The sequence below is a fragment of the Taudactylus pleione genome, unplaced genomic scaffold (assembly GCF_031769625.1).
Source record: "Taudactylus pleione unplaced genomic scaffold, aTauple2 ptg001299l, whole genome shotgun sequence".
Lineage (NCBI taxonomy): Eukaryota > Metazoa > Chordata > Amphibia > Anura > Myobatrachidae > Taudactylus > Taudactylus pleione.
In genome coordinates, this window is record NW_028285699.1 from 877286 (window position 1) to 904745 (window position 27460).

The following is a 27460-nucleotide window of genomic DNA, read 5'->3' on the forward strand; positions in this document are numbered from 1 at the left end:
CAGGATGCACTTGGGTCCACTCTCCCTATAACCCCGCCCCCCAGCCAGAGGCACCTCAGATTGTAAGTAGCCAAAGGCCGGAGGAGGAGAGAAAAAGAGAGAGAAAACTGGAACACTCTAGAACCATACTCACAGAAAAGGAGACGGGAAGCCGGTGACCAGTAACACAGCCCATATGAAGCCAGGTGCGTCAGGGCGGGCGCCCTGTGGACCCTATGGACTTCGTAGAAACAGAGATAACAAAGGTAAGTTCTTACCATATCTCTTGTTTTCTACTTCAGGGTCCATAGGGGGTCCACAGGGTTGACCTTGGGGATGTCCCAAAGCAGTTCAACCAAGGGTGGGGACGCTCCTGTGCTGAGAGGAGAATCCGTCGCCAAAAAGGAAGCATCCTGAGAGGCAAAGGAAACCAATGCCTAGAACCTTAAAAAGGTATGGACAGAAGACCACGTGGACACCTAGTAAGGCAAAACAGCCGAGGCGCCACGACGAGCCGCCCACGAGGGTTACACGGCCCGAGAAAAAAACAAGCCTCAACGACAGAAATGCCCACCCATGGGTAGGCCCCTGAGGAAGACATACGAGGCCATCCAGTCAACATTTCATTATAGGCCGGCCATCGTTTCCTGTTAAAACCAGAAACCGCAGACCACCAATAAGGAGTCCGCTTACCATAAGGAACTTGAACGGATCACATAAAGCCAAAGAGGCCGGACCACAGTCCATGAGGCCACAACAGCCGAGAGGACTGGGAACTGAATGGCCATACCATAAGTTCCAGAATAATATGGAACCTAAAAACCACTTTAAGAAGAAACACAGGGCGAGAGCAACTCACACCCTGACATGATGCCCTCCAGAAGAGGGAGCCACATGAGAACGCTCCCCATTCAGACACTCTCCTGGTTGATTTAAACACCCTGAGAGAGAGAGAGAGAGAGAGCTTAAACAATAGACCATGTAATGGCTATCACAACCAGCGGTTCCATGGACTGTCCCCGGAGGGAACAAAGAACCACTACTAACTCCCCAGGAGTCCCTAGGGAGGATAAGTGGAGACATAATCCAGAAAACACTCCTAAGGATGAACTGGATACCAGAGCGGAGCAATTCCATATCTTAACCATACCGACAGTGTAGAGATCCGCACTGTCAGGAAGGCCAGGCCAAGGGTGAAACCCAAGCCAGCTGGAAGGAATGCCAGAATATCTGGAAATCCTGGACACCGGAGGATCGTATCGACAGGTACGATACCATAAGAATTATGTATGCCACAGTCCGTGGCAGATCCCAGCAAAGTCTGGCCTATCTGCTCTAAACATCTCAATGAAGACAGAGCCAGGGAAGCCCGAGGACCACAGTAGGGGCGCAGTTAAAGACAAGCGATCCAGATCCAGGGAAAAACAAGGACCCTGAGACAACAGGTCCAGATAGTGAAGCAGTAGGAACGGAGCATCGAGGAGGAGACTCCGAAAATCTTAGTACCAGTGATGTCTGGGACGACCTGGAGCCCCCAGAAGGAAAGCCCCTCCGTCTCGAATTAAACTTCCGAAGACCTCGAGGAAGAAGGGAGACCGGAGGACACAGGTACACAAAGTGGAAGGACCACTTCACTGACAAAGAGTCACTGAAGGTAGCTTCAGTACTCCTAGAGCTGGACTGTAACACCGGTAATGTGTGATCGAGTCAGAAGGCCATGGGGATCAATCCCCTCAGGGAGGCCCCCTCTGCTCACCAGGAGTTGAAACCTCTCTTGGAGAAGAGACTAGTCCCCGGGATGCACGCCGTGACGGCTGAGGAAGCCCGCTTCCCAATGGAGAGCTCCGGGAATAAACACCGCAGAGTTGGCCAGGAGAAGACCCTTGGACTATGTCAGAATGGGTGACATTCCTAACATTGCCACCCAACTACCAGTGTTGCCTAGATGGAAGCCACTGTTGTGACACTGTCGGACTGAACCTATTCAGGTTAACCGTGACAAATGGGTTAGGCCAGAGTGAAAGTCCAAGACAGCTTAAAGTATCAACAAGGTAAGTGGCAGGGCAGAAGCGACAGACGTCCAACTGCCCCGAAATGAATGCGGACCAGACACTGTCTTTAGCAAAGAACACCCTGGACGAGATGGCCATAGCCACCCGGACAGAGACCAACTCGCCTCCGTAGAAAGTATCATCGTTCGAACAGTGATCCGATGGAAAAAACTCGATCCATCTGGAGGGGAGTCAATTATGGCAAGGCCTGGAATGGAACTGAGCACATTCCACCCTACCAAAAGGTAGACACTCTGGTAGACCGCGCATCACAAAGAGTAATGACATATGTCGACTGCGTAGATATCCGCACCCTCGAAGTTGAAGAGTGGAGATCTTGTCTTACGCCAGAAAAATTCTCAGATTCTGAGAATCCAGCAGTGCTCCCAGATGAAGAAAACCCTGTGAGGGATGCAGGGAGGACTTTTCTGTGACGAGAAGAAGCCCCGGTTATCCTGACCTGGCGGTAAAGTACCTTGGTGATCCTGCTAAAAGTAGGAGACCGTCCAGAGAAAGGAGCATTCGGATACACTGAACAGGTGAACTGTCAGAAAATCCATAAAGCTGGTAAACCCCGGTGGAGTTGAGGACAGCCCCAAAAGGCAGAGCCCGAAACTTACAAGTGTTGCTGTGGCACAGCAAACCTGAACCCATGCTGATGAGAGGGCTCTGTATGTACCCGTAGGTACGTATCCTGAATACTCGGATATACCATAAAATCCCCAGGTTCCAAACATCGGATGATGGAGCATGGACGATTCCACCTGAGTCAAGGCACCGTTGGAATCTGATTCAGGGATTTGAGACAGAGTATAGGCAAAGGAGGACCAGTCGGTCACCGCCCCAAAAAGAAAGTAGAACAACCAGTCCCTCACTGAGATAGTGAGGTTGGCCGAAATAGCTCTGCTTACCACAAAGACTGTATAGCTTTCTGGGATTGTAAGGCCCTGATCAGTTCTGAAGAAGGGCCCGTGTACCAATGCCTGTGAGGAGGCTGCATGAGCAATGAGAGGCCGTTGAGAATCAGTACCTCACTCTGGAAATTCCCCAGATGTAGACCTGTCCCGTCAGGCTGAGGGTATATCCTCAGGTGTAGAAACAGGGTCGTCCGGAAGTCCAGGACTGCTCGGTACTGGATATGGTGGCCCCCGTGGAGGCCGACAGCCTAGGAAAAAACAGGCCTTTAGGCTGACCCTGAGGACAAAAAGACTTAACAGAGTTAGTCCGAATGTAGTGGGAGTAGCTAAAGACGGTATCTCCCCATTAGTGATACTGCCAATGATGCAACGATCTTGTCAAGGTCGGGACCAAACAAGAACTTCCCCCTGGAAGGAGTGTGCACCTCTGCTTTCCCATAACGCAGCCATAGGGTACTGCGGCGGATACAGATGCCGCCGAAACCCTGAAAGTTAGAAGACCGGCATCCCATGAGGTAATCCCACATATGACCACTGCATATTTTGTGAGCGGCAAAAAGATATTTGAACCTCAGACGTGTTGGAGGGGAAAAACGTCACAAAAGCATCACCATGCGATGGCCATGGTAGGACGGGCAACAGGCCCTGAAAACGAGTACATTGATTTCAGGCAAAGTTACCACCTACGGATCCGTAAAATCCGTCCAGGCCGGGATGGGAGGCGTATTAATGCCTGTAACCCGATGATTAACATACAAATCCATCCCAGAAGGGGATTTCCATTACTTGTGAGGACCCTCAGGGAATGGGAAACAGGAGGCCTTTGTGACTCCTCGTATCTGGGGACAGCCAGACTCCCGCTATGAGATCCACCCGCTGGGCAGAAAACGGGAGATGTATGATACAGGTGCAGGATCGACATTCTCTATATCCAGAATGAGCCTGGCTACCAGCCCCAAAGCAGGGATAATAATACTTGAGATCGGCTCCCCCCCATGTGAGAGGGAAAGAGCCGAATATACCATCCAGTTCACGGCAGAGCCACTGGTCAGTAACCACAGGGCGTATATCACGCCAATTAGTATTTCGTATAAAACGACATCCACCAGGGTGGCCGTTGTGGTAATCCCTGCAAGGGGAATGACAGACCGATGTGGTATCGGAGGTAATTCATGTACTGTGAAAAACCCCGGCAGGGAGCGATAGTCTGTGACACAGGGGTAAATTGCAAGAAATTGCGAGATACCCCGAGTTCAAAAGGGCAGTATGGTGAAGTAACTCCCAGCGAGTGACGACAATGGGGCCCGCCCGGCGATCCTCAAAGGAGAGGATCCTGAGAAACAACGCCCTTTAAGGGGGTCGTGCAAGGGGCCCGGCACCAGATGGTGCCGCATACGTAAACCTTTCTGAGTTAAAATCCTCCGCACTAATTCCTGCAGGCTATGACTTGCAGGATAGCAATAATGGGTGCAGTATCGTGTGCAATCTCCTGGTCAGATATATCTGACTATCTTGACGGAAATATTAAGCAGCGCCATACCGGTCCTGACTGACGCTAAGATTAGCTGCAGGAACCCATTATCAGCGTACGCAACTCACAGTTCCATCTAAAATATGGCAACGTGCAGCACGCAACAGTATGTGACAAACCTCACAGATATTAACAAATATATATATGTGAGGTCTCAGAACCACCCCAGGTACACCTGTATTAGGGCAGATAAAGAAAAGGGATAGATATACACTGACAGGTGAGAGAAAAAGCAGACAGTCAGCACTAGCATAAGTCACATACAATGCAGAAAAATATATATACATACATAAGCATGACATATAATATACTGCACAATGTCGCTACATTCAACTGCCCAGATTCAGTGTCTGGGAAGGCTATAGCGCTGTGTACACTCACCCAAAATGGCCAGGTACGCAGGGGGACTGGGCTCACTGACATCCTAAGAGTTCTGCAGCACCACAGAGAGAAAATGGCCGCTGGAGACCTCAGAAGAAGCGTGGCCCGCGGAGGAAGCAGCTCAGCGACGCCAGACTGTATTATTGAAAGGCGCGCTGAGCTGAGGGGAGGAGCCGCTAGACAGGGAAGGCTTCCTCCCCTGGCTAGCAATTAACCCCCCGGGATGCCGGCTCCCGCTGCCGCTATAATCCCTGGTGGGCTGTGGACACGCGGGGTATGCCTCCATGGAGGGGGAGCCCGCCGCCACCGCTAGCGCCTCCGGTCTGTCCCCAGAGACCGGAGGCATAAGGCTGCATGTACACGCGGGTCACCGCACGCGGTGACCACGCGACTTACCTGTCCCCGTCGATCCGGCAGCAGCCCAGGGATTCCTCCAGAGCCCGGCTAGTACAGACTCTGGGGTCCCGCTGCGATCCCCAGATCTGTACTGGCGTCGCAGCGCCGGCGGGGTGTAGGAGCGGCAGCTCAGACGTCCATTGGACAGTCTGATGCTGCCGCTCTGAAGAGTAGTAAAAAAATAATAAAACAAAACTCTTTTAAGCTTAGAGGCTGCTAAGCAGCCCCCCTGCAGTAACGGTGACCCGACTCCGGCCGGGCACCAACTTAAACTGAGGTGCCTCTGGCTGGGGGGCGGGGTTATAGGGAGAGTGGACCCAAGTGCATCCTGGGAGCTAAAAGCTTTAACTGCGTGGTGCCCGGATTTGGTTCCCAACCTATACCCCAAGGTCAACCCTGTGGACCCCCTATGGACCCTGAAGTAGAAAAAGTAGAAAGTGGCGCAGTACACAGGCGGAGGGAATAAAGCAGAAGGTGGCGCAGTACACAGGCGGAGGGAATAAAGCAAAAGGTGGCGCAGTACACAGGCGGAGGGAATAAAGCAGAAGGTGACGCAGTACACAGGCGGAGGGAATAAAGCAGAAGGTGACGCAGTACACAGGTGGAGAGAATAAAGCAGGTGGCGCAGTACACAGGCATAGGGAATAAAGCAGAAGGTGGCGCAGTACACAGGCATAGGGAATAAAGCAGAAGGTGACGCAGTACACAGGCGGAGGGAATAAAGCAGAAGGTGACGCAGTACACAGGCGGAGGGAATAAAGCAGAAGGTGACGCAGTACACAGGCAGAGGGAATAAAGCAGAAGGTGACGCAGTACACAGGCGGAGGGAATAAAGCAGAAGGTGACGCAGTACACAGGTGGAGAGAATAAAGCAGTAGGTGGCGCAGTACACAGGTGGAGAGAATAAAGCAGAAGGTGACGCAGTACACAGGCATAGGGAATAAAGCAGAAGGTGGCGCAGTACACAGGCATAGGGAATAAAGCAGAAGGTGACGCAGTACACAGGTGGAGAGAATAAAGCAGTAGGTGGCGCAGTACACAGGTGGAGAGAATAAAGCAGAAGGTGACGCAGTACACATGCGGAGGGAATAAAGCAGAAGGTGGCGCAGTACACAGGTGGAGAGAATAAAGCAGAAGGTGACGCAGTACACATGCGGAGGGAATAAAGCAGAAGGTGGCGCAGTACACAGGCATAGGGAATAAAGCAGAAGGTGACGCAGTACACAGGCGGAGGGAATAAAGCAGAAGGTGACGCAGTACACAGGCGGAGGGAATAAAGCAGAAGGTGACGCAGTACACAGGCGGAGGGAATAAAGCAGAAGGTGACGCAGTACACAGGCGGAGGGAATAAAGCAGAAGGTGACGCAGTACACAGGCGGAGGGAATAAAGCAGAAGGTGACGCAGTACACAGGCATAGGGAATAAAGCAGAAGGTGGCGCAGTACACAGGCATAGGGAATAAAGCAGAAGGTGACGCAGTACACAGGTGGAGAGAATAAAGCAGTAGGTGGCGCAGTACACAGGTGGAGAGAATAAAGCAGAAGGTGACGCAGTACACATGCGGAGGGAATAAAGCAGAAGGTGGCGCAGTACACAGGTGGAGAGAATAAAGCAGAAGGTGACGCAGTACACATGCGGAGGGAATAAAGCAGAAGGTGGCGCAGTACACAGGCATAGGGAATAAAGCAGAAGGTGACGCAGTACACAGGCGGAGGGAATAAAGCAGAAGGTGACGCAGTACACAGGCGGAGGGAATAAAGCAGAAGGTGACGCAGTACACAGGCGGAGGGAATAAAGCAGAAGGTGACGCAGTACACAGGCGGAGGGAATAAAGCAGAAGGTGACGCAGTACACAGGCGGAGGGAATAAAGCAGAAGGTGACGCAGTACACAGGCGGAGGGAATAAAGCAGAAGGTGACGCAGTACACAGGTGGAGAGAATAAAGCAGAAGGTGACGCAGTACACATGCGGAGGGAATAAAGCAGAAGGTGACGCAGTACACAGGCGGAGGGAATAAAGCAGAAGGTGACGCAGTACATAGGTGGAGAGAATAAAGCAGAAGGTGGCGCAGTACACATGCGGAGGGAATAAAGCAGAAGGTGGCGCAGTACACAGGTGGAGGGAATAAAGCAGAAGGTGGCGCAGTACACAGGCGGAGGGAATAAAGCAGTAGGTGGCGCAGTACACAGGTGGAGAGAATAAAGCAGAAGGTGGCGCAGTACACATGCGGAGGGAATAAAGCAGAAGGTGGCGCAGTACACAGGTGGAGGGAATAAAGCAGAAGGTGGCGCAGTACACAGGTGGAGGGAATAAAGCAGGTGACGCAGTACACAGGCAGAGGGATTACAGCAGTAGGTGGTGCAGTACACAGGTGGAGGGAATAAAGCAGAAGGTGACGCAGTACACAGGCGGAGGGAATACAGTGGAAGGTGACAGTACGCAGGCGGAGGGAATACAGCAAAAGGTGGCGCAATACACAGGCGGAGTGAATACAGTGGAAAAAGCACAGTATGCAGGCGGAGGGAATACAGCGGAAGGTGGCGCAGTACATCGGTTCTCCAGCTGTAGCCTTATACATGCTGGGTAATCTGGGGAACGATAAAGCAGAAACAGAAAGGAAATTGGTCTCCGTCATGATAAGGATTTGTAGAGGGTCTCTGTATGTATCATCGACCACAAGGTGTATTAGGTGTGCATTGTACACTATAACGAGAGAGAGAGAGCGAGCTTATGGCAGCACTCTGGGACTTTCCCTAATGAAAGGAAACGCTGTCAGACAGGAGTCAGTGCGTAGCTTCATCTTTTCTGCAAGCCCTGCACATCAGCCATACAGTCTCTTTATATCTCATACACCTGCACGGTATATGGTCGGGGAGACCTGACAAGTATTTTCTTTTCAGGCTGATTTGACTGCTACAATAAATATAAATATATATATTTCTTTTTTTATTTCTCTCATGTATGCATGTTTGTATATGCTACAGATTCCTGGAAGATAGGGGGAGCGGGATGTATACACGAGACGGTATACAAAGATAGATGGGAGGTAAATACAGATATAGGGGTATATACAGGGATTGTGGGTGGATGTGTACACACATTTAGATGGGAAGTATATACAGATAACCCATCCATGTAGTTGTCAACAGTTACGTGCCGGTCCCAAGCCTGGATAAATTGGGAGGGGTGGAGAAAGAAATGGCAAACTACTCCACCATTACTGCCAAAATACTTTATGGATCACAAACAATCGCTTTCGAATAGGTTTCTGGAAGGTGGGCCCCCTGGGCCAGAAGGCACCCAACATGCTACCAGGGAAGAACGACGACGCCCTTCGAGTAATGCGAGCATTTATGATGTGGATCGGATAAAGTCGTCAGGACTCCGTTATGCTGATGCAGCTTCAAGCGAAAGAAGTCGTCTGTGTTTTACTAAGGCTCTCAACATCGGAACATGGAACATGGCATGAACACGGACAAACTGAAAATCGTTAAAAGGGAGATGGAACGTCTAAATATCGATATCCTTGGTGTCAGCGAACTTCACTGGATTGGCAGTGGATACTTTAACAGCGATGATTATGCAGTTTACTACTCCAGTAACGAAAACATCAGAAGTAATGGAGTAGCTGTCATCATGAAAAAGAAAAAAATCGCCAAGTCCGTTCAGGGGTTCAATGCAATCAACGACAGAATCATGTCCGTTCGTTTGTACGGGAAACCCCATACTATCACACTGCTGCAGGTTTATGTGCCCACTTCAGATGCAACAGAAGAGGATATTGAACAATTTTATGCAGACCTCCAACAAGCAGTCGACCAAATTCTTGCTAAAGACATCATCTTTATTGCTGGAGATTTCAATGCAAAAGTAAACGAAGGAGAAGAGCCACTGGTCGCTGGCAAATTCGGATTAGGAGAACGGAATGAGGCCAAGGACCGACTGGTTCAGTTCTGTCAAGAAAATCGGCTACTGATCATGAACACGTGGTTTGAACAGCCTAAACGCCGCTTATACACATGGACATCTCCTAACAGTCAACATCGCAATCAGATCGACTACTTTCTCTGCCAACAACAATGGAAGAGCTCAATACAAGCAGTTAAAACACTCCAAGGTGCGGAATGTGGCTCTGACCATCAGCTACTCGTCGCTAAAGTGAAACTCTGGTTCAACACCATCAAAAGGACGTCTACAATGCAACGTTTTGATAGCAACAATATTCCAGCACAATATGGAAGAGAGGTAAAAAAAACGATTCGAGTACAACTGGAAAAGACCCAGACGATCTGTGGGAAGAAATGAATGCAATCATAATGGATGAATCGAAAAAATGTGTTCCGTACAAAGAACCAGCAAAGAAATCGCAATGGTTATCAGATGAGTCGATTGAAATTTCAAGAAAGAGACGAACAGCCAAGGCCTCTGGCAATAGTATCGAATTCAAATTGCTAAATGCGAAATTTCAGAGAGAAGCAAGACGAGATAAGGAACGGTACTGGAATGAACAGTGGGCCTGATTCAGAGCCGGACGCTCTGACAAGAGCGCTCGCTCTGAATCTGGCCCGTCCTACCTCAAATTGGAGCGGCCTGTGTGACAACCCACAGCTTATGCGAGCGGCCAAAAAGATGGTCGCGATGGTCTTGACCATCGCGACCATCGGGCTTGCGACGAGACCCTTGCGGTAGGATCTCGTCTGCCGCAAGCCTGCAGTGCTTTTGGCTCTATCAGAGCCAAAAACACTCCCACTGACATCACTAGTGATGTCAGTGGGGCCGGACCCAGACGGTAGGCGTTCCCAAGGGAACGCCTCCGTCAGGGCAGCCACGCGACCGGCACGCCCACCAAAGGGGGCACGCTGTCAATCACCATCGACAGCACGCACCCTTTGGTGCGAGAACCCGAGCGACGGCTTCCCCGTCGCTCGCCGGGTGACGTGCATGCGCACGACGGAGCAGCCTCCGTCGTACGCATTTGGGTAACATCAACCCGCTTGCGAGCGTACAGCGCTCGCGAGCGGGTCTGAATGAGACCCAGTGCATAAAATTGGAAGAGGCAAACAAGCAAGGCCACAATCGTGAACGGTTTGCCTTTGTGAAGCAGGCACGTGCACCATTTACGTCACGCAAAGCAGCGACCATCAAAGACCGGAATGGTAAAATCCTACTGAATGAAGAACAAATCAAGCACAGGTGGAAGGAATACACAATGGAATTATATGCAGGCAATCGACCAAATCGGCCAGGAAAACCCAAGCGAGTATGAACCAGATGTTCTAGAGCAGGGGTCTTCAACCTTGGCCCTCCAGCTGCTGTGGAACTACACATCCCAGCATGCACTGCCATAGTTTTAGCATGCTGTTATATCAAAAAGGTGGCAGTGCATGCTGGGATGTGTAGTTCCACAGCAGCTGGAGGGCCAAGGTTGAAGACCCCTGTTCTAGAGGAGGAGGTTGCCTGGGCTTTAAAACAAATACCAAACAGGAAAGCCCCAGGCGTCGACGGTTTACAAGCCGAAGTACTCAAGTGGGTACCTGTCTCAACACTAACAGCACTTTGCCAGCAGATATGGAGAATGAACTCATGGCCCAAAGATTATACTAGATCAGTCTTTGTCCCACTTCCAAAAAAGGGTGAAGCACAGGAAAGTGGCAACTATCGGACTATTGCACTCGTATCGCACGCAAGCAAAATATTGCTGAAGATTATTCAAAGACGCATGGCCGACTTTGTAGAGAAGGAGCTCCCAGACACGCAGGCTGGATTTCGCAGGGGTCGGGGGACCAGAGATCAAATCGCAAACCTGCGATGGATTATGGAAGAGACACTAGAGTATCAAAAGGACGTGTACATTTGCTTCATTGACTACAGCAAAGCATTCGATTGCGTTGATCACGACAAGCTATGGAAATGTTTACAGCAGATGGGCATTCCGGAGCACCTGGAGAAACTGATGCGATCGCTCTAAGGACAGCTTTTGGCAACACGGATTGGTTCAAGATCGGAATAGGCGTTCGACAAGGCTGTATTCTCTCGCCAGCTTTATTTAATCTTAACGCCGAAATGATCATGAGACGATGCAGTTTGGACGAGTCTACAATTGGAGTAAAAATCGGAGGTAGGAACATCAACAATCTACGATATGCCGATGACACGACTCTGCTTGCTGAAAGTTGGAAAGACCTAGAATATCTGGTCAGAAGAATCAAAGAAGAAAGCGAGAGCATGGGACTATACCTCAACATCAAGGAAACAAAGTTAATGACTACGGCAAGTGACGATGAAGTCCATATTGCAATCGATAATGAGGACGTTGAATCGGTACGAGACTTCCTCTTTCTGGGTTCCAAGATTGATCGCAGTGGAGAATCATCTACTGAAATAAAGCGACGAATTGCACTTGGCCGCGATGCTATGCTAGGAATGACAAAGATATGGAAGAGCAACGATATCAGCAGCACAACAAAAGCATGGTTGGTCAATGCATTTTTTTTTCTGATCTTTATGTATGCATACGAAACCTGGACACTCAGGAAGGCAGATTGCAAGAGAATCGACGCTTTTGAATTGTGGTGCTGGAGGCGAATGCTGCGCATACCATGGACAGCAATGAATACGTACAAGGCAGTCCTAGAGCGGGTCACACCAAAAGTATCATTAGAAGGCAAGATCACCAAACAACGACTCTCGTACTTTGGACATGTCATGCGGGCTAATTCCCTAGAAACAGCGCTAATGCTTGGATTCGTCAGCGGGTCCAGAAGAAGAGGACGCCAAAGAACTTGTTGGCTGGACACAATAAAGGCTGACACGTACATGCCCATAAATGACCTGAAGGAAGCGGTCAGAGAAAGAGAAGCGTGGCCTTCACTGATCCATAAAATGTCCGAAAGTCGACTAAACGGATAATCATCATCATATACAGATAGCGTTCCCGCTAGGCTGTTTAAGCGGGGCGCGGCGCCCTGCCCTCACAGCCTGCAGGTGCCGCCTTCACCCGCGGGATGCAGTGTCCCGTGGGTGGAGAAATGTGCGGTGACCCGATCACCGCCGGAGAATAGACGCCGGGCGCATGCGCCCGGCATCTATTCTCCCTATCTGCAGCGCTTGGGGGCTGCCCGGCGTGTCCGTAAGTGCCGGACACTCCGCCAAGTATGACGAAAAGGGGACGCGTCTTATAGACACACCCCCTTTTCATGGCCACGCCCCCTTTTCGGGCGCGCGCACAACGTTGCCCTCTCTAGCTCCGATGCCCTGCCTACCGCCGGAGCTAGAGTGAACACTATACAGATATAGGGGTATATACAGATATAGGGGTACATACAGAGATGGTGGGTGGATGTGTACACACATATAGAGGGGAGGTATATACAGATATAGGGGTATATACAGGGATGGTGGGAGGATGTGTATACATATATAGAGGGGAGATATATACAGATATAGGGGTATATACAGGGATGGTGGGTGGATGTGTACACACATATAGAGGGGAGGTATATACAGATATAGGGGTATATACAGGGGTGGATGTGTACACAAATATAGAGGGGAGGTATATACAGATATAGGGGTATATACAGGGATGGTGGGTGGATGTGTACACACATATAGAGGGGAGGTATATACAGATATAGGGGTATATACAGGGATGGTGGGTGGATGTGTACACACATATAGAGGGGAGGTATATACAGATATAGGGGTATATACAGGGATGGTGGGTGGATGTGTACACATATATAGAGGGGAGGTATATACAGATATAGGGGTATATACAGGGATGGTGGGTGGATGTGTACACATATAAAGAGGGGAGGGATATACAGATATAGAGGTATATACAGGGATGGTGGGTGGATGTGTACACACATATAGAGGGGAGGTATATATAGATATAGGGGTATATACAGGGATGGTGGGTGGATATGTACACACATATAGAGGGGAAGTATATACAGAGATGGTGGGTGGATGTGTACACACATATAGAGGGGAGGTATATACAGATATAGGGGTATATACAGGGATGGTGGGTGGATGTGTACACATATATAGAGGGGAGGTATATACAGATATAGGGGTATATACAGGGATGGTGGGTGGATGTGTACACACATATAGAGGGGAGGTATATACAGATATAGGGGTATATACAGGGATGGTGGGTGGATGTGTACACACATATAGAGGGGAGGTATATACAGATATAGGGGTATATACAGGGATGGTGGGTGGATGTGTACATACATATAGAGGGGAGGTACATACAGATATAGGGGTAGATACAGGGATGGTGGGTGGATGTGTACACACATATAGAGGGGAGGTATATACAGATATAGGGGTATATACAGGGATGGTGGGTGGATGTGTACACACATATAGAGGGGAGGTATATACAGATATAGGGGTATATACAGGGATGGTGGGTGGATGTGTACACACAGAGGGGAGGTATATATATATATATATATAGGGGTACATACAGGGATGGTGGGTGGATGTGTACACACATATAGAGGGGAGGTATATATAGATATAGGGGTATATACAGGGATGGTGGGTGGATATGTACACACATATAGAGGGGAAGTATATACAGAGATGGTGGGTGGATGTGTACACACATATAGAGGGGAGGTATATACAGATATAGGGGTATATACAGGGATGGTGGGTGGATGTGTACACATATATAGAGGGGAGGTATATACAGATATAGGGGTATATACAGGGATGGTGGGTGGATGTGTACACACATATAGAGGGGAGGTATATACAGATATAGGGGTATATACAGGGATGGTGGGTGGATGTGTACACACATATAGAGGGGAGGTATATACAGATATAGGGGTATATACAGGGATGGTGGGTGGATGTGTACATACATATAGAGGGGAGGTACATACAGATATAGGGGTAGATACAGGGATGGTGGGTGGATGTGTACACACATATAGAGGGGAGGTATATACAGATATAGGGGTATATACAGGGATGGTGGGTGGATGTGTACACACATATAGAGGGGAGGTATATACAGATATAGGGGTATATACAGGGATGGTGGGTGGATGTGTACACACAGAGGGGAGGTATATATATATATATATATATATATATATATAGGGGTACATACAGGGATGGTGGGTGGATGTGTACACACATATAGAGGGGAGGTATATATAGATATAGGGGTATATACAGGGATGGTGGGTGGATGTGTACACACATATAGAGGGGAAGTATATACAGAGATGGTGGGTGGATGTGTACACACATATAGAGGGGAGGTATATACAGATATAGGGGTATATACAGGGATGGTGGGTGGATGTGTACACACATATAGAGGGGAGGTATATACAGATAACAAGAGATATGGTAAGAACTTACCTTTGTTATCTCTGTTTCTACGAAGTCCATAGGGTCCACAGGGTTGACCTTGGGGTTATAGCTGGAACAGGATCCATGGGCACCACACAGTTAAGCTTTTAGCTCCCAGGATGCACTTGGGTCCTCCTCTATACCCCGCCCCCGAGCCACAGGCACCTCAGTTGGTAAGCAGCCTAGGCCGGAGGAGAATATGGAACAGAGAGAAGGAAGACTGGAACACACAAGAAACCATACTCACAGCAATAGGAGACGGAAAACCGGTGACCAGCCACACAGCCCGTTTGAAGCCAGGTGCGTCAGGGCGGGCGCCCTGTGGACCCTATGGACTTCGTAGAAACAGAGATAACAAAGGTAAGTTCTTACCATATCTCTTGTTTTCTACTTCAGGGTCCATAGGGGGTCCACAGGGTTGACCTTGGGGATGTCCCAAAGCAGTACAACTAAGGGCGGGGACGCTCCTGTGCTGAAAGGAGTACCCGGCGCCCAAAGGATGCATCCTGAGAGGCAAAGGTGTCAAACGCATAGAACCTCAAAAACGTTTGAATTGAAGACCAAGTGGCCGCCTTACACAGCTTAACAGCAGAAGCGCCACGTCTAGCAGCCCAAGAGGGACCCACAGAACGAGTGGAATGAGCCTTAACAGAGGCTGGCACAGGTAAGCCCTCCTGTGCATAAGCCTCACAAATAACGGAACGAAGCCAACGGGCTAACGTTTGCTTGTTGGCAGGCCAACCCCTCTTGTGAAAACCGAAGAGGACAAACAATGAATCCGACTTCCTAACCGAAGCCGTCCGGTCTACATAAATTCTAAGCACCCGGACCACATCTAAGGAAGTCTCACCAGCTGAAAGATCAGGGGACTGAAAAACTGGCACAACAAGTTCCTGATTAATATGGAACTTCGAGACCACTTTGGGCAAAAACTCAGGACGAGTGCGGAGCACCGCTCTGTCCTGGTGAAAAATCAGGAAAGGAGGGCGACAGGAAAGCGCCCCCAATTCAGACACCCTCCTGGCCGAAGCAATTGCCAGGAGAAAAACCGTCTTAAATGTCAGCCACTTGAGCTCCACCGCCTCAAGAGGCTCAAACGGAGGACCCTGCAGGACCCGTAGCACCACCGCCAAGTCCCAAGGAGCCACAGGAGGCACAAAGGGAGGCTGGATCCTGAGAACACCTTGGAAAAAGGTGTGAACGTCTGGTAGTATTGCAATCCGCCGTTGAAACCACACGGACAAGGCGGACACATGAACCTTCAGAGATGCAAGGCGTAAGCCGAGATCCAATCCTGACTGAAGAAATTCCAAGATCCTAGAAACTCGGAACACCTGAGGATCATAAAGTCTGGACTCACACCACTGAAAGTAAGTGTGCCACACTCTGTGACAAATCCGTGCTGAAGCAGGCTTGCGTGCCCTGAGCATCGTACCAATAACCGAACTGGAGAAGCCCCGAGACCTCAAGACGGCTGTCTCAAGAGCCACGCCGTAAAAGACAGCCGACCCAGATCCGGGTAAAGGCAGGGCCCCTGAGACAACAGGTCCCGACGTTGAGGAAGAAGGTACGGAGCGTCGATGGAGAGGCTCCTCAGATCGGAGTACCAAGGACGTCTGGGCCACGCCGGAGCTACCAGCACGAGCATGCCGCCGTCCTGCTTGAATTTCCGCAGAACCCGAGGAAGCAGGGATATCGGAGGAAACAGATACGCCAGGTGAAACGTCCATGTCACCGACAGCGCGTCCACCAGACTTGCACCTGCGTCTCTTGTCCTTGACCCGTAAACGGGCAACTTGTGATTGTGACGGGAGGCCATCAAGTCCAGCTCCGGCAGTCCCCACCTGTCCACGAGTAGCTGAAACACCTCTGGGTGAAGCGACCATTCCCCGGGATGCACGTCGTGACGGCTGAGGAAGTCCACCTCCCAATTGAGGACTCCGGGGATGAAGACCGCCGAGATCGCTGGAATGTGACCCTCCGCCCAAGACAGGATACGAGACACCTCCGACATCGCTGCCTGACTGCGAGTTCCGCCTTGGTGATTGATATACGCCACCGTGGTGGCGTTGTCGGACTGCACCTGTACCGCCCTTCCGTGAAGAGCGGGGCCGGACGACTGCAGGGCCTTGTATACTGCCCGCAGTTCCAGGATGTTGATGGGGAGAAGTGCTTCTTCCGCTGACCAACGACCCTGAAGCGACAAAGAGCCGGTCACTGCCCCCCAACCCCGGAGACTGGCATCCGTCGTGAGCAGGACCCAGTCCGGGATCCAAAATGGGCGCCCCTCGACCAGATGAGCTGTCTGAAGCCACCAAGCCAAAGATAGCCGAACGTCCGGAGACAACACCAGCACCTGAGAGCGGATCCGGTGAGGTAACCCGTTCCATTCTGATAGAATCAGCCCCTGCAGGGGCCGGGAATGGAACTGGGCAAATTCCACCATGTCGAATGTCGACACCATGGACCCCAGAACTCTCATAGCCGAATGGACCGACAGGCGGCAACGGCTCAGGCAACTGCGTATCCGCAGCTGTAGTGAGGCGACCTTCTCCGGAGTCAGGAAGATCCTTTGCTGACGCGAATCCAGCAGGGCTCCCAAATGAACCATCCGCTGTGATGGAATCAGAGAGGACTTTTTCCAATTTATCAACCACCCGTGCGCTTGCAGGCAAGCGATCGTCAGGTGGAGATGTTGAAGCAGTACCTCCGGGGAGCTCGCCAGCAACAGGAGGTCGTCCAGGTACGGCAGTAGCCGTACATTCTGGTTCCGAAGATGTGCGGCCATGACCGCCATAATCTTCGTGAACACCCTCGGTGCCGTGGAGAGACCAAAGGGTAGCGCCTGGAACTGATAGTGGTGTTGAAGGATAGCGAACCTCAGATACCGCTGGTGTGAAGATGCTATCGGAACATGGAGGTAGGCGTCCTGGATGTCCAGGGACACCATGTAATCCCCCGGTTCCATCGCCAGAATGATGGAACGTAACGTTTCCATCCTGAACTTGGGAACTCTGAGGAATTTGTTCAGAGACTTCAAGTTGAGGATAGGGCGATGAGAGCCATTGGGTTTCTGCACCAGAAACAGAGACGAATAATACCCCGTCCCTCGTTGTGATAAGAGGAACGGGAACAATGACCCCTGCTTTCAGCAAGGACTCTATAGCCTCCTGAACCTGTAACGCCTTGGTCTTGTTCTGAGAAGGACTTGTGCAGAAAAACTGGTGGGGTGGTCTGTGCGTACCCCTGGGAGACCACTTCTCGAACCCAGGCATCCGTGGTGGTATTGTGCCAGCACTGGGCAAATAGAAGAAGTCGGCCTCCCACTCTGAGGTCCCCCAGAGGGAGGCCCGTCCCATCAGGCCGCAGGTTTATCTTCCTGCTTGGAAGAAGGGCGCCGAGCACTCCAGGCTTGCTTCTTGGGTTTAGAGGCCGTCTTACTCGCAGACTGTCTCGGGAAGGACTGACCTTTCGCCTTACCCTGAACCCGAAAGGAACGAAAAGCCGAACTCCGAACCTTAGCAGGCAGTGCCGCCGAAGGGAGGAAGGCCGACTTGGATTTAGCCAGGGTGTCCACTATTTTGTCCAAGTCCGGACCAAATAGTAATTCCCCATTGAAAGGTAAGGCCTCCAGACCTTTCTTTGAATCAGAGTCCGCTCTCCAGGACCGCAACCATAAGGATCGGCGGGCAGACACCGCTGCAGCCGATACCCACGAGGTCAGCAGACTAGCATCTAAAGAAACTTCTCCAATGTAAGAAGCGGCGTCCCTCATTTGTCCCAACAACGCCCGCTGGACATCCGGAGCGTCGTCCGGGAAGGTATCTTCCAATGCATTGGCCCACCCCTCAATGGCCTTGGCCACCCAGGAAATGGCCATGGACGGTCGGGCCACCGCCCCGGAGAGGGAGTAAATAGACTTTAAGCAAGTCTCAACTTTCCTGTCCGTGGGATCCTTCAGCGAGGATATCGACGGTAATGGTAAGGTGGCGCCCCGAGTTAAACGGGCGACATGGGAATCCACCGCCGGTGGAGTTTCCCATTTTTTACAATGTGCCTCAGGGAAGGGGTAATTAGAAGCCAACCGCTTCTGAGGAAGGAATCTCTTACTGGGCGCCTGCCAAGCTACCGCCATATGATCCGTCAACTGATCCGACAGGGGAAACACCGCAGAAGCCACCTTAGTTTTTTTGAAACTAGGAAACTTCGACCTAGGAACCGGTGCCTCATCCTCTATAAGAAGAATAGCTCGCACCGCCCTAACTAGTGCTCGCACATTAATGGACGACTTGGTATCCATTTCCTGGACCGAGGCGTCCGAGTCAGTGTCATCAGGGACCTCCCCATCATCTGAGGAACCCTCTGAGTCCGATACCTGAGCAGCCCGTGTCATGAGTGGGCGTTTAGAAATCCTAGAAGGCATGTCAGTCTGCAACATTGACTGAAAAGCCGAGGAAGCGGCCGCCAAATTTTGCACGGAGTTGGAGAGCACATCCACCCATGGTGGAGGCGTCGCCAAAGGGGCCTGAAAAGGTACCACAGGCTGCTGCGGCACAGGGGAAGCCTGTATATACATAGGCAACCCCGCATAGGGACCAACTGATTGAGACCCAGGAGGACTCCGCAATAACTGCGGGACACCCGGGGAATGGGGGATGGTCGGCTGGGGCACCGCCCTAGTAGGGAGAGCAGTCGGGACCGACAGACGGTCCGCAATAGACACCAGCGCTTGAGAAAACATCGCCCACGGTGGTTCCTGCACCAGAGAAGGTCTGGATGGGCCAGGAGCCACCTGGCATCGACTACACAGGCCATCCTGTGACAAATCCTCCCTATCTACTCCTGCAGAACAGAGTCCGCAGGAGGCCAACACCGGAGCCACTGAGCGCTCAACCTCCTCGTCTGACATGACAGAATATATTATATATCTGGCACCAGGGTAGAAGTGAAACGCACTCACCGGTGTGCTGAACAACAGCCCACAATATGGCACTGAGTAGCACACTACTGTATGTGACGGACCTCACAAATACGTGATCTATATAAGTGAGGTCAGTAGAAATGCCCCTCCCCCACACACCTGCAGGGCTTGTAGGAGAAGTAAAGGGATAGGTATAAGCTGACAGTAAGTAGAAAATAAGCACAGACAGGCAGCACTAGCAAAAAGTCACATACCATGCAGGAAGATATACTCACTGCACCTTTACACTACAATCAACCTGCCCAGATTCAGTGTCTGGGAGGGCTATAGTGCTGTGTACGCTGTCCTTAATCAGGGGAGAGGTACACAGGGGGACCGGTCCGCGTGCTCCCTGAGATCTGCGCTGCCACTGTGGGAAAATGGCCGCTGGAGACCTCAGAGGAGGAGTGGCCGAGGAATCTGCAGCTCAGCGACGCCAGACTGCGTGCTGAAAGGCGCGCTGAGCTGAGGGGAGGAGCCGCTGACAGGGAAGGCTTCCTCCCCTGGCTGGCCATAACCCCAGGGATGCTGGCTTCCCGCTTGCCGGTTATCCCTGGTGGTCTAGTCGTCCCACGGGTTATGGGGGGGGGGACGCCGCCACTGCCAGCAGCCTCCGGTCTGTCCCCAGGACCGGAGGCTAAAGGACTGCATTTAAGGCATTCCGCGCGCCGCCGCTAGCCAGCGACGCGCGGCTTACCTGCATCCCCGGCGACTCCGGCAGCAGTCCTGGGAGGTAGACAGAGTCCGGCTAGTACGGACTCTGTCCTCCCGCCGCGATCCCCAGATCAGTACTGGCGTCGCGGCGCCAGTCGGGGATCAGAGCGGCAGCGTGGGCGTCTGTACAGACAGCCCTTCGCTGCCGTCTGTAGTAAAAATAGATTAAAACTAAATAAAATTTAACTTAAAATAAAAAGCTTCTGGGGGCTGCTCCTGCAGCCCCCCTGCGCGGTGACCGACTCCGGCGGGGCACCAGCTTACACTGAGGTGCCTGTGGCTCGGGGGCGGGGTATAGAGGAGGACCCAAGTGCATCCTGGGAGCTAAAAGCTTAACTGTGTGGTGCCCATGGATCCTGTTACAGCTATAACCCCAAGGTCAACCCTGTGGACCCCCTATGGACCCTGAAGTAGAAATAGGGGTATATACAGGGATGGTGGGTGGATGTGTACACACATATAGAGGGGAGGTATATACAGATATAGGGGTATATACAGGGATGGTGGGTGGATGTGTACACACATATAGAGGGGAGGTATATACAGATATAGGGGTATATACAGGGATGGTTGGTGGATGTGTACACACATATAGAGGGGCGGTATGTACAGATATAGGGGTATATACAGGGATGGTGGGTGGATGTGTCCACACATATAGAGGGGAGGTATATACAGAGATGGTGGGTGGATGTGTACTCATATATAGAGGGGAGGTATATACAGATATAGGGGTATATACAGGGATGGTGGGTGGATGTGTACACACATAGAGGGGAGGTACATACACATATAGGGGTATATACAGGAATGGTGGGTGGATGTGTATACACATATAGAGGGGAGGTATATACAGATATAGGGGTATATACAAGGATGATGGGTGGATGTGTACACACATATATGGAGGGGCGGTATATACAGATATAGGGGTATATACAGGGATGGTGGGTGGATGTGTACACACATATAGAGGGGAGGTATATACAGATATAGGGGTATATACAGGGATGGTGGGTGGATGTGTACACACATATAGATGGGAGGTATATACAGATATAGGGGTATATACAGGGATGGTGGGTGGATGTGTACACACACATAGAGGGGAGGTATATACAGATATAGGGGTATATACAGGGATGGTGGGTGGATGTGTACACACATATAGAGGGGAGGTATATACAGATATAGGGGTATATACAGGGATGGTGGGTGGATGTGTACACACATATAGAGGGGAGGTATATACAGATATAGGGGTACATACAGGGATGGTGGGTGGATGTGTACACACATATAGAGGGGAGGTATATACAGATATAGGGGTATATACAGGGATGGTGGGTGAATGTCTACATACATATATAGAGGGGAGGTATATACAGATATAGGGGTATATACAGGGATGGTGGGTGGATGTGTACACACATATAGAGGGGGGGTAAATACAGATATAGGGGTATATACAGGGATGGTGGGTGGATGTGTACACACATATAGAGGGGAGGTATATATAGATATAGAGGTATATACAGGGATGGTGGGTGGATGTGTACACACATATAGCTGGGAGCGGATATATAGATATAGGGGTATATACAGGGATGGTGGGTGGATGTGTACACACATATAGAGGGGAGGTAAATACAGATATAGGGGTATATACAGGGATGGTGGGTGGATGTGTACACCCATATAGATGGGAGGTATATACAGATATAGGGGTATATACAGGGATGGTGGGTGGATGTGTACACATAGAGGGGGGTATATACAGGGATGGTGGATGGATGTGTACACACATATAGATGGGAGGTATATATAGATATAGGGGTATATACAGGGATGGTGGGTGGATGTGTACACATAGAGGGGGGTATATACAGGGATGGTGAGTGGATGTGTTCACACATATACATGGGAGGTATATACAGATATAGGGGTATATACAGGGATGGTGGATGTGTACACATATAGAGGGGAGGTATATACAGATATAGGGGTATATACAGGGATGGTGGGTGGATGTGTACATACATATAGAGGGGAGGTATATAGATATAGGGGTATATACAGGGATGGTGGGTGGATGTGTACACACATATAGAGGGGAGGTATATACAGATATAGGGGTATTTACAGGGATGGTGGGTGGATGTGTACACACATATAGAGGGGAGGTATGCACAGATATAGGGGTATATACAGGGATGGTGGGTGGATGTGTACACACATATAGAGGGGAGGTATACACAGATATAGGGGTATATACAGGGATGGTGGGTGGATGTGTACACACTTATAGAGGGGAGGTATATACAGATATAGGGGTATATACAGGGATGGTGGGTGGATGTGTACACACATAGAGGAGAGGTATATACAGATATAGGGGTATATACAGGGATGGTGGGTGGATGTGTACACACATATAGAGGGGCGGTATGTACAGATATAGGGGTATATACAGGGATGGTGGGTGGATGTGTCCACACATATAGAGGGGAGGTACATACAGATATAGGGGTATATACAGGGATGGTGAGTGGATGTGTATACACATATAGAGGGGAGGTATATACAGATATAGGGGTATATACAGGGATGATGGGTGGATGTGTACACACATATATAGAGGGGAGGTAAAAACAGATATAGGGGTTTATACAGGGATGGTGGGTGGATGTGTACACACATATAGAGGGGAGGTATATACACATATAGGGGTATATACAGGGATGGTGGGTGGATGTGTACACACATATAGAGGGGAGGTATATACACATATAGGGGTATATACAGGGATGGTGGGTGGATGTGTACACACATAAAGAGGGGAGGTATATACAGATATAGGGGTATATACAGGGATGGTGGGTGGATGTGTACACACATATAGAGGGGAGGTATATACAGGGATGGTGGGTGGATGTGTACACACATATAGAGGGGAGGTATATACAGATATAGGGGTATATACAGGGATGGTGGGTGGATGTGTACACATATATAGAGGGGAGGTAAATACAGATATAGGGGTATATACAGGGATGGTGGGTGGATGTGTACACACATATAGAGGGGAGGTATATACAGTTATAGGGGTATATACAGTGATGGTGGGTGGATGTGTACACATATATAGAGGGGAGGTATATACAGATATAGGGGTATATACAGGGATGGTGGGTGGATGTGTACACACATATAGAGGGGAGGTATATACAGATATAGGGGTATATACAGGGATGGTGGGTGGATGTGTACACACATATAGAGGGGAGGTATATACAGATATAGGGGTATATACAGGGATGGTGGGTGAATGTATACACACATATAGAGGGGAGGTATATACAGATATAGGGGTATATACAGGGATGGTAGGTGGATGTGTACACACATATAGAGGGGAGGGATATACAGATATAGAGGTATATACAGGGATGGTGGGTGGATGTGTACACACATATAGAGGGGAGGTATATACAGATATAGGGGTATATACAGGGATGATGAGTGGATGTGTACACACATATATAGAGGGGAGGTACATACAGATATAGGGGTATATACAGGGATGGTGGGTGGATGTGTACACATATATAGAGGGGAGGTATATACAGATATAGGGGTATATACAGGGATGGTGGGTGGATGTGTACACACATATAGAGGGGAGGTATATACAGATATAGAGGTATATACAGGGATGGTGGGTGAATGTATACACACATATAGAGGGGAGGTATACACAGATATAGGGGTATATACAGGGATGGTGGGTGAATGTATATATAGAGGGGAGGTATATACAGATATAGGGGTATATACAGGGATGGTGGGTGAATGTATACACACATATAGAGGGGAGGAATATACAGATATAGGGGTATATACAGGGATGGTGGGTGGATGTGTACACACATATAGAGGGGAGGTATATACAGATATAGGGGTATATACAGGGATGGTGGGTGGATGTGTACACATATATAGAGGGGAGGTATATACAGATATAGGGGTATATACAGGGATGGTGGGTGGATGTGTACACACATATAGAGGGGAGGTATATACAGATATAGGGGTATATACAGGGATGGTGGGTGGATGTGTACACACATATAGAGGGGAGGGATATACAGATATAGAGGTATATACAGGGATGGTGGGTGGATGTGTACACACATATAGAGGGGAGGTATATACAGATATAGGGGTATATACAGGGATGATGGGTGGATGTGTACACACATATATAGAGGGGAGGTACATACAGATATAGGGGTATATACAGGGATGATGGGTGGATGTGTACACACATATAGAGGGGAGGTATATACAGATATAGGGGTATATACAGGGATGGTGGGTGAATGTATACACACATATAGAGGGGAGGTATATACAGATATAGGGGTATATACAGGGATGGTGGGTGAATGTATACACACATATAGAGGGGAGGTATATACAGATATAGGGGTATATACAGGGATGGTGGGTGGATGTGTAGACACATATAGAGGGGAGGTATATACAGATATAGGGGTATATACAGGGATGGTGGGTGGATGTGTAGACACATATAGAGGGGAGGTATATACAGATATAGGGGTATATACAGGGATGGTGGGTGGATGTGTAGACACATATAGAGGGGAGGTATATACAGATATAGGGGTATATACAGGGATGGTGGGTGGATGTGTAGACACATATAGAGGGGAGGTATATACAGATATAGGGGTATATACAGGGATGGTGGGTGGATGTGTAGACACATATAGAGGGGAGGTATATACAGATATAGGGGTATATACAGGGATGGTGGGTGGATGTGTAGACATATAGAGGGGAGGTATATACAGATATAGGGGTATATACAGGGATGGTGGGTGGATGTGTACACACATATAGAGGGGAGGTATATACAGATATAGGGGTATATACAGGGATGGTGGGTGGATGTGTACACACATATAGAGGGGAGGTATATACAGATATAGGGGTATATACAGGGATGGTGGGTGGATGTGTACACACATATAGAGGGGAGGTATATACAGATATAGGGGTATATACAGGGATGGTGGGTGAATGTGTACATACATATATAGAGGGGAGGTACATACAGATATAGGGGTATATACAGGGATGGTGGGTGGATGTGTACACACATATAGAGGGGAGGTATATACAGATATAGGGGTATATACAGGGATGGTGGGTGGATGTGTACACACATATAGAGGGGAGGTATATACAGATATAGGGGTATATACAGGGATGGTGGTTGTGTACATACATATAGAGGGGAGGTACATACAGATATAGGGGTAGATACAGGGATGGTGGGTGGATGTGTACATACATATATAGAGGGGAGGTACATACAGATATAGGGGTATATACAGGGATGGTGGGTGGATGTGTACACATATAGAGGGGAGGTATATACAGATATAGAGGTATATACAGGGATGGTGGGTGGATGTGTACACACATATAGAGGGGAGGTATATACAGATATAGGTGTATATACAGGGATGGTGGGTGGATGTGTAGACACATATAGAGGGGAGGTATATACAGACATAGGGGTATATACAGGGATGGTGGGTGGATGTGTACACACATATAGAGGGGAGGTATATACAGATATAGGGGTATATACAGGGATGGTGGGTGGATGTGTACACACATATAGAGGGGAGGTATATACAGATATAGAAGTATATACAGGGATGGTGGGTGGATGTGTACACACATATGTAGAGGGGAGGTATATACAGATATAGGGGTATATACAGGGATGGTGGGTGGATGTGTACACACATATAGAGGGGAGGTATATACAGATATAGGGGTATATACAGGGATGGTGGGTGGATGTGTACACACATATAGAGGGGAGGTATATACAGATATAGAAGTATATACAGGGATGGTGGGTGGATGTGTACACATATATATATAGAGGGGAGGTACATACAGATATAGGGGTATATACAGGGATGGTGGGTGGATGTGTACACACATATAGAGGGGAGGTATATACAGATATAGGGGTATATACAGGGATGGTGGGTGGATGTGTACACACATATAGAGGGGAGGTATATACAGATATAGGGGTATATACAGGGATGGTGGGTGGATGTGTACACACATATAGAGGGGCGGTATATACAGATATAGGGGTATATACAGGGATGGTGGGTGGATGTGAACACACATATAGAGGGGAGGTATATACAGATATAGGGGTATATACAGGGATGGTGGGTGGATGTGTACACATATAGAGGGGAGGTATATACAGATATAGGGGTATATACAGGGATGGTGGGTGGTTGTATACACATATAGAGGGGAGGTATATACAGATATAGGGGTATATACAGGGATGGTGGGTGGATGTGTACACACATATAGAGGGGAGGTATATACAGATATAGGGGTATATACAGGGATGGTGGGTGAATGTCTACATACATATATAGAGGGGAGGTATATACAGATATAGGGGTATATACAGGGATGGTGGGTGGATGTGTACACACATATAGAGGGGGGGTAAATACAGATATAGGGGTATATACAGGGATGGTGGGTGGATGTGTACACACATATAGAGGGGAGGTATATATAGATATAGAGGTATATACAGGGATGGTGGGTGGATGTGTACACACATATAGCTGGGAGCGGATATATAGATATAGGGGTATATACAGGGATGGTGGGTGGATGTGTACACACATATAGAGGGGAGGTAAATACAGATATAGGGGTATATACAGGGATGGTGGGTGGATGTGTACACCCATATAGATGGGAGGTATATACAGATATAGGGGTATATACAGGGATGGTGGGTGGATGTGTACACATAGAGGGGGGTATATACAGGGATGGTGGATGGATGTGTACACACATATAGATGGGAGGTATATATAGATATAGGGGTATATACAGGGATGGTGGGTGGATGTGTACACATAGAGGGGGGTATATACAGGGATGGTGAGTGGATGTGTTCACACATATACATGGGAGGTATATACAGATATAGGGGTATATACAGGGATGGTGGGTGGATGTGTACATACATATAGAGGGGAGGTAT

At 49.4% G+C, this 27460-nt stretch overlaps 1 pseudogene; it reads left to right on the top strand.

Moving 5' to 3' along the window:
* The first annotated feature begins 8490 nt into the window (after positions 1 to 8490).
* On the top strand, positions 8491 to 9560 carry LOC148443335 (protein CFDP2 pseudogene; annotated as a pseudogene).
* The last annotated feature ends 17900 nt before the right edge of the window (positions 9561 to 27460 follow it).